We start from the raw sequence: 9,328 nt of genomic DNA on the forward strand, positions 1-9,328 counted from the left end.
TGTTAAAAGTAAAGTTAATTAAATACGGGCCACTCTCTGACCCAAATTGCACGGATGAAAATTGGTCCAGTTCGTCCATTTGTTTATGAGTAAACCTAAGGTTTGTTGGTTTCTCCAAAAACCAATTGGCATCCCGAAGTCGAGTTTTGAAATCATTTTAAAGATTTTGCTTTTCTTTTCGCTTTAATTATTAAGTTAAAACAGGGAAGTCGGTAGACTGCTCCAGTGTTCTTGATTTTTGTTAATTAATTTTCATAAAATTAATTTGGGGTTTTTAATTAAAAATAGGGATTATCATCATCATCAACGTTACGGTACCCGCTGGAGTAGTATAAGGGTTGACAGATGATGACTTGTTAAGTCGAAAACAGCAAGTTGACTGTGAGTAGGACTTACACTGAGTTGACCCTTTTTAACTTTTTGTTTTTAATCAATTTAACGAAATAAAATATGAACCCCAAGGACGTTTTGTAAATCATCATTTTGTTCTTGGACTTTCGCTATCGTGTACCCCATTTACCTATCCTCCTTCAAAAAAAACAAACTCCATTTTTTTTGTGTGCAAATAAAGTAAACGCTTGTCCTGTCCAGTCAGGCACTCGGTCAATAAAGTAAATCATTTTGATTTAACTAGTGTTTTTGGGACATAAAAACTAAGGTTCGATTGTTTAACCAAGAAAAACAATCTGGCCTCCCAAAGTTGACAATTTGTAGTTAGACACACTTTAAAGACAACAATTTTAATATTTTTGCTTTGATAAAAGACAGGGAGGTCGGTAGACGATTCCGGTTTTCTGAAATCAGATAATTAAAAAAAAGTGTTCGTTTTTCTTTTATTCTTAAAACGTCCCAGAAAACTTATCATGTGCACGAATTTCAACCTAATTACTTTAGGAGAGTTTAAAAACCTTATCGCTTTGCATCCCCACTTTCCCACAGACGTCAATCCTTCCGCTGCAACCTACAGGAGCACCGTAGCACCCACAGAAGCGCCGAGGAGTTTAGACTTTTAGACCACAGGAAAAAGAGACCTCGAATTGTACAGGCAGAATGGTGAATTCTGCATATTGCATAGACCGGAAAACATACATTTTTGCAAATACTCTGAAAGGTAGAGGTTAATTTAATTTAATTGATATTTTGTTAAAATTGTTTGAACTTAATAAAAAAATGTATCAACGACTTTATCATGTTTTCAATTATTAGACTTAATGAAACCAATATAAAATTTACCTTACTTCGTAATTACGAACTACATTAGATTTAAATTAGAGTTATAAGAAACTGTGGAAGGAAATTATCCGGTTTTCCACGAGATCCCTACCTGGCTAGTTCAGTCCTGACTTAAATGTACTTTGAGAGGTAACCAATCAGCTTAAAAATCTGAAATTTGACACAGATATCGCCAAAGGTGATACTTTTCGATAAAAAATGAAAAAATGATGTTCTGTCAAAATTGACGTATTTTTGACAGGTGAAGGTGACGTCCAAGGTCGAAAATAGAAATTCTATCAACGCCAGATTTGAGGAATTCGGTTAGTTTAGACGTACACCAAATTTAAAAATTTTAAGTTGAAAACTGTGGAAATTATCCGGTTTTCCACGAGATCCCTACCTGGCTAGTTCAGTCCTGACTTAAATGTACTTTGAGAGGTAACCAATCAGCTTAAAAATCTGAAATTTGACACAGATATCGCCAAAGGTGATACTTTTCGATAAAAAATGAAAAAATGATGTTCTGTCAAAATTGACGTATTTTTGACAGGTGAAGGTGACGTCCAAGGTCGAAAATAGAAATTCTATCAACGCCAGATTTGAGGAATTCGGTTAGTTTAGACGTACACCAAATTTAAAAATTTTAAGTTGAAAACTGTGGAAATTATCCGGTTTTCCACGAGATCCCTACCTGGCTAGTTCAGTCCTGACTTAAATGTACTTTGAGAGGTAACCAATCAGCTTAAAAATCTGAAATTTGACACAGATATCGCCAAAGGTGATACTTTTCGATAAAAAATGAAAAAATGATGTTCTGTCAAAATTGACGTATTTTTGACAGGTGAAGGTGACGTCCAAGGTCGAAAATAGAAATTCTATCAACGCCAGATTAGATTTATATCTAATAAGTAACAAAATTTTATATTTCAAATATGCATTTATAGCCTTATACGTAACTACAGTTTTTTTATCAGCAAGTTTTTAATTCAGGTAAATAGTTAATGTATACACTTCTTTGTAAGGAACAATAGGATCAAATAACCAGATGATAACTAGTAGTGTATTAATGCCTTATATTTTATATTAAATAAATAAAACCAGAAAATAAACATTTCGGCGATCGACGCAATTTACGAGGTGGCGTCGCGTCTATGAACTGTAACAATAGAGTCAAAAGAAGCCGCGGTGCTCCACCATTTGCGTGGGGCATTCTCTGAAATAATTTTTTTTTCGGAATGTTTTTAAGATGAAAATAATTTAACCTATAATAATAACGGAACAACCTAGAAGCACTATATTCAAAATAGGGATTTTGGAGAGCACCGTTTACAGTTTTGAGAAAAAAATAAATAAATTTTAACATTATCACGATTATTTGACAAGCAAAGGTCATGTCAAATATTGAATTCCGAGAAGCCACCTACGGCACACTCGAGATATCCAGACTGAACGTTGGTATCCCAAATTTCGAGTTTTTATTATAAAAACTGTTAAAGTTAAGGCGTTTTTTACAAAATGCTTTGTTCACAGGAGGAGCCGCACTAAAATATTGACGTAGAAAGCTATCAGGGCTACGTAGACGGTTCAAATTTGGTATGTGAATTATCTATAGTGCTTTTCATCGTTTCCTAAAGCAAAATTTATAAAACCTTTATTTTGACATATATTTGACAGTTCAAGGTCACCTTGGAGATCAAATAGCGAAAAACAGACTTTGGTAAATTCAAGCCCTTTAATTACCCTGCCCATATACCAAATTTCAAAATTTTGTCTCAAAAAATGATGAAATTATCGCGTTTTCTACGTGAACTCTGCATATAGGAATTGCTAGATCTAACTTGACGTAGAGGGAAAACTATTGAAGTTAAAGTGCTCAAATTTGGTATAGGGGTTATTGATGATGCTCTTCACGATTCTGGGTAATAAAACCAAAAAAAAATTGAAATTTGTCATGTTTGACAGCTCAAGGTCGCCCCCAAGGTCACAGAACCGGCATCTGATAACGTCAGATTCGAGCCAACACTACACACTGTACATACAGAAAGTTTCAGATCCATATCTTTAAAAATACGAAAAATATAGCGTTTTCCACGAGAGCCCTACCCTTACCGAAATGTAGTCACTTTCTTCATAAAAGTTTTTTCTTTTTCATCCACATGTAAAAGTAGTGATGTATGCAGCATATACCAGTTGCAGATCTGTAAGACTAGCTGAATTAGTTACTAGAACCACCCTTAAAAAATGTTAGTACAAAAATGTGTAGTAATGATGCATCAGGAATAGCATGGTTTATTACATAGGTTAGGTATGAAATTGTTATCGTAATCTTACCTGGGCCAGCAGCTGTTGTATCCATTATGTCAATCAAAAAATATACATTTACTTGATTTTAGTGTATAATTTTCATTAATTAAATTGTTAGATTTTGTCATAAAAATATAATTAATTTTAGCAGCATGCTAAAACAAATAAACAAAAGCAAAGTGACAAGTGGGAATTTTACTTGACAAATGACAACACACCAGATCCAAGAGGGCGGCCCTATCAGCAAAACCTGTTTCCTCGAAACGCTACCTCGCGTGACGTCACACTGGGTGCTCGGGTGCACAGTATTAATATAATAATAGTATTTATTTAGCGATAATGCTACATGAAAAACAAAACATTACAATGCACACATGTCCCAAAAATTAACCAACAAGCAAACACTAGCAAATTACATATACATTTTTCTCGAATGTGTTTTCCGAGTTCTACTTTAAATAGTTGTACCGGTTGACCCAATAAGACTGTTCCTCGACCATATCTCGGGAACCGTTCGTCGTATGATTTTGGGTAACATTTTTTTAGGTAAATCGGCCATGAAGAATTGTTGGAAAATATTTTCCAGTTCTAAAAATGACCACCAGAGGCCGTAACTGCCATCTTAAATTTTTAAATTGCATTTTCTATAAATTTTGCACAATAAACTAGAATTCTTTTTTCCACATTTTTAAAGCGAACCAATTTATCTATCATTTTTGTAAAAAATAAATTTCCGTTATTTCAAAAACAAAGATGGCGTGAGGTGTTCAATTGTTTTTGCAATAACCTGCTTTAACTCTTAACGGTTTGACCAATTTTAACAAATTCGGTATTGTTGAAAAGAGCATTTCTTGGGCAATAAGAATCAACCAAAATACAGTTAATTTAGTTGAATAATTCTCCGCCAGGGGGCTAGTTTTGACACCATGACTCAAATTCCAAAAAAGATAAAAAAAAACAAATGGAATGATATGACTTTTTTATGAAAAAGTAGCCAAATAACATCCAAAAAGGCCAGGGAAAACCGTTTTTTAAATTCTCGTTCCTAACCTGAAATATTGAAAAAATGAGATTAATTAATTAAATTTTTTGCTCTGGACATATTTTTCCTTTCACTGTACATATGTTAGCTTCCCGCTTTATTTGCACATACCCTATTATAATATTAATAATAATACTTTATTCATGTTAAGCACCAGATGGTTTACACACGTCAAGGATACAAAGTAGCAATCACTAACATAGATAAGTAATTGCAAATATAATGCTAAAAAAATCCCTAAAATAAGTACTAAAATATAGTTTAAAACAAAGCTTGATCAGTAATATTTAGATTTGTTAAAATGGACAATTAGACAATTACATCCATAAAACAAAAGACTTGACAATGAATTTAGAACTAATATACTACAATCACATACACGTATCACTATACTAAGCTATTACTATTCAAAAAGTCATCAAGACTATAGAAGGGGTTCCGAAGCAAATAATCCCGAAGTCGGTTCTCGAACCGGGCCACAGGAAGCAGCCTATAACTGTGTGGAAGTTTATTATAAAATTTTTGTGCCCAGTAGTTTGGACCTATTCTTGTTCTCTGTAACCTATGAAAAGGTATCACTAGGTCACCTCCGAAACGAGTCTCCCAGCGGTGCACATCGATATGCATTGTGGAATGGTTGAAGTTATTTTTCAGATGCATTAAATTTTGAAATATATAAACACAAGGGAACGTCATTATACCGAGAGCTGTGAATTTCTCCCTACAGTCATCCCTGTAGCCCAAACCCGAGACCACCCTGATTGCCCTACGCTGAAGAGCGAAAACACGTCGCCTACCTGCGGAGTGACCCCAGATTACTGCAGCATAGGACATGACAGAATGAAAGAGGGCGAAGTAAGCAGTGCACACAATCTGAACGTTTACCACACCCGATAGTCTTCGAAGTGCAAAAACCGCGCTCCGGAGACGGGAAGCTAGTTCTTCTATATGATAGTCTAGTAGGACTAGGTTGTTTTTCTCAAACCAGACCCGCGCTCGAGCATGAGCCGCTTGAAAGGCTTCAGCAGCCGCATTAAGGTCGACATTCCGGACGGAAAAGGTGGTATCGTCAGCGAATAGTATATATTTCTCATCATGGGCTATTGAAGTTAGGTTATTAATGTACAGTAAGAAGAGAAGAGGCCCCAGAACTGAGCCCTGTGGGACACCCGTCCTTATAGTTAATTGCAGAATCACCATAATTTTGCCTCCCAGCACTAAAACCAATATTGTTATTATTATGTTATTTTACAAAGTGCACCTTTCTACACATAACTGAATTATTTATTTTATTGAAGACAGCTGCCATTGACAAAATGTTACCACCACAGAACATAAAACAGATTCAGTCCTTTTTGCAAAGCTGTTCGTGGTATCGCCGATTTATAGACCAGTTTGCTGAAATAACCCGACCTTTGACTAATCTTTTAAAGAAAAATGTGACCTGGACATGGGGACCACAGCAACAACATGCCTTCCTAACTTTGAAGAAAAAGCTGACTACTGCCCCCATTCTACAACAAAATGACGGCTCGAAACCGTACATGTTGCGAACCGATGCATCAGCATACGCCATAGGTGCCGTCCTGCTACAAGCTGAAGGATTAGAGGAACGCCCGGTGGAATATGCCAGTAGATTACTAACGACGGCTGAGCGTAACTATTCGACGACAGAGCGTGAGGCATTAGCTGTAGTTTGGAGCTTGAACAAGTTCCGAGGATACTTGGATCACTCATTAGTATTTGTAGTCACGGATCACCAACCACTGAGATGGCTACTCAGCATTAAGACGCCAACTGGACGTCTAGCACGTTGGGCTTTAATGATCCAAAGTTACAACTTAAAAATTGAATATGGTCCTGGAAACCTCAATGCCATTGCAGACATGTTATCAAGACCGCCTTGTAAACATTCTAATGACGACTGTTGTAGTATTTGCTACCTTACTATTGACATACCAAAACGTACTCCGAATGAAGTGAGAGCAGAGCAATTGAAAGATCCAGATCTCAAGAAAATCATAGAAAGTTTTGAGGATGTACACAGTAATGAATACGCCCGCTGGACCTCAAGGGGATATATCATGACTAATGGCGTTCTATACAAGTACGAAGATCCAGATCTTGAAGATGCTCAACTGGTTGTACCAATTCACGAAAGGAATAGAGTGTTGGCTGAACATCATGACGCCCCTACCGCCGCTCATTACGGCGCTGAACGAACTATTCACAGAATATCAAGACTTTATTATTTTCCCGATGAGACAATTCATCCAGAATTATGTCAAAAATTGCCCTGATTGTCAAAAATATAAGGCAACCAATCAAAAACCAGCTGGATTAGTTCAGACGCCAGCTTACAATCAAAGATTTGAGGTTCTAGCAATTGATTTATTTGGGCCATTACCTGAAACACCAAAAGGTGAACAATGGATATTTATACTGGAAAATACTTCTACCAAATGGGTCGAGCTCTTCCCACTTATCAAAGCAACCGCCCAAGAATGCTCTACAAAACTAATTGACGAAGTGTTCCTTAGATTCGGATTTCCTCGCCGAATCATATCAGACAATGGTGCTCAATTTGTCTCACATGTCATGCAACTAGTGTGCCAAGCAATGAACATTAAACAGAGTTTAACACCATTATACCATCCACAAGCTAATATGGTCGAACGGAAGAACCGCGACATGAAGCAGAGACTTGCAACTTTGTTAGGCAAAGACCACACAACTTGGGCTGAACATCTTCCGAGTATATGATTTGCCATGAATAGTGCTAATTGTCAATCGACTGGATTTAGTGCTGCTTACTTAAACTTTGCCAGAGAGTCCTGATGAAGTTGTTAATGACTTACGACCAGTAGTCTAATCCGACAATTTCCTTCCAAAAATAACCCCTTACTTGAAGCAAGTTTACATGACATTGATAGAAGCGCAAACAACTAATGAGAAAAAACAAGATTATCAAAAGCAGTATGCTGATCTAAAACGAGCAGAGACACCTGATTACGCTATAGGTGACAAAGTACTGGTTAATTCACACACCCGAAGCAGTCAAGACAAGCATGTAACCGCCAAGCTGGATCCTAAAAGAGATGGACCTTATACAATCATCCGCCGTGTATCACCGGTATCTTATGAAATCGCCAGCTCCGACCAACTTGATGAACCACTGGGAGTATATCATTGCAGCGCCTTACCAGTAGTGTACTATTTTTTTTCGAAAATGTTTTAATAATATTATACGCGCGCCACTGATAAACGCAAAAAAATTGTTGTTTCTGGGAAAATTTCCTTTCCACGTAGCTATTGATACCTACAAAATTTTGTTTAATTACTTCAAGTGGTTTGGCCAAAATCATTAAATTTTTCTTTTTTCAGTAAAACTTTGACACCCTGTATCTTCGTTTTATGTTCATATTTCGAAAAAAGCGCCAAAGGAAAAAAAAAACTTATTTTTTGAAGCCCTATTCGTAGGTGAAAGGAAAGCCCCAACTTTGGAATCACCCTGTATATTTTAGTTGCGGTCTTTGTACTTATTCCTTTGTCTTTGTATATAAGTGTTATGAAGTGTTTTGTTCTTTTTGATGTTTTTTTTTTACGTTTTGTGTATGTTTAGTGAATTAGACAAGACCACAGCATGGTCGTAATCTCCATGCTTACAATGCTAAATTAAACTACTATCATTTTTATTTAGCTCCAATATATGCACAGAGTCTCTTTAAGGTTATTTTGCCAAAAAGTAAATATTTACTAAAAAACAAATTGCACTATTCATATCGTAACACTGAAGGAACCAAAATAAAGGACCAGTATAACCTGTGCGACAAAATGGAGTTGCAGACCTTGGGCGTAAACAGCTCATGTGAGGTCCGGCTGGAAGCCAAGTCCCATCATCTGTCTACCTGTCATCGTGTTCAACTAGAACTAAACCAACCGATAGTGAATCGACTAGACTATTCCAGTCAATGGCTAATAGTATTTCCACATATGGAGTCACTACAATTGACTTGTTTCAACCAAGAAGACCATTTGAAATTAATCGTGACGTATGTTGCTAAAATTCCAATGGAGTGTCAAATAGCATTAGGAGGGAAAACGATAAACAACCTTCATTCTACCAATAGCCAGAATCAAATAGTGCTTTTTCCTGACCTCGCCGGTGACATAAAATTAATGCCATTAATAGTTGAACTTAAGTGCTAATCTCGATGATATTCGACTCGATGACTTATTGATAATGAACCCAGATTTGTGATTCCCGATAACATAAAAGTCCCAAGTATTTGGACTGTATTCATTTACGTATCACTAATAACAGCGCTGGTGTACTTTATCTTGAAAAAGATAAATCTCAGAAGAAAGCACGAGGTTTTAGGAGGCAATCAACCCCAAAAAACCTGATGTAAGATAACAAATACTGAGTAGATAACGAGGGATTGATCGTAATAAGCGGCAGTCAAAAAGAAGAGGATCGCGCAGCACGCAAACTCGCATATAGTCGGTACGCGTTACTGTGTGCGATTAGTTATGGCGGAGTTATTAAAGTTGTTGTTATTGTTGTAATTCGAGTTTCACTGAATCTAGCCCTACGCACTGGAACTAAAGAACCCTTCTATTGTACAACTGTAGGTCCAATAAAATAACACACGAGTTTATCACATAGCGATCCTGTCAGTCGTAGGCTAGAAAGTGGAAAGTACAAATAAAAAGAAATGTACATAAAAAATGGGCGGAAGTCAAAGCCGAGAAGAAATCATCGTG

At 36.5% G+C, this 9,328-nt stretch overlaps 1 long non-coding RNA gene across 1 annotated transcript; it reads right to left on the reverse strand.

The window, feature by feature from the left end:
- Positions 1 to 821: 821 nt before the first annotated feature.
- Positions 822 to 1,479, reverse strand: LOC145736583 (uncharacterized). The gene is made up of 2 exons (XR_014180022.1): positions 1,325 to 1,479; positions 822 to 1,104 (listed from the first exon to the last, which is right to left on the reverse strand). It is a non-coding gene; the product is annotated as an uncharacterized LOC145736583 (long non-coding RNA).
- Between the last annotated feature and the right edge of the window lie 7,849 nt (positions 1,480 to 9,328).

The sequence above is a fragment of the Ips typographus genome, linkage group LG12 (genome assembly GCF_016097725.1).
Source record: "Ips typographus isolate SLU linkage group LG12, UJ_Ityp_2.0, whole genome shotgun sequence".
Taxonomy (NCBI): domain Eukaryota; kingdom Metazoa; phylum Arthropoda; class Insecta; order Coleoptera; family Curculionidae; genus Ips; species Ips typographus.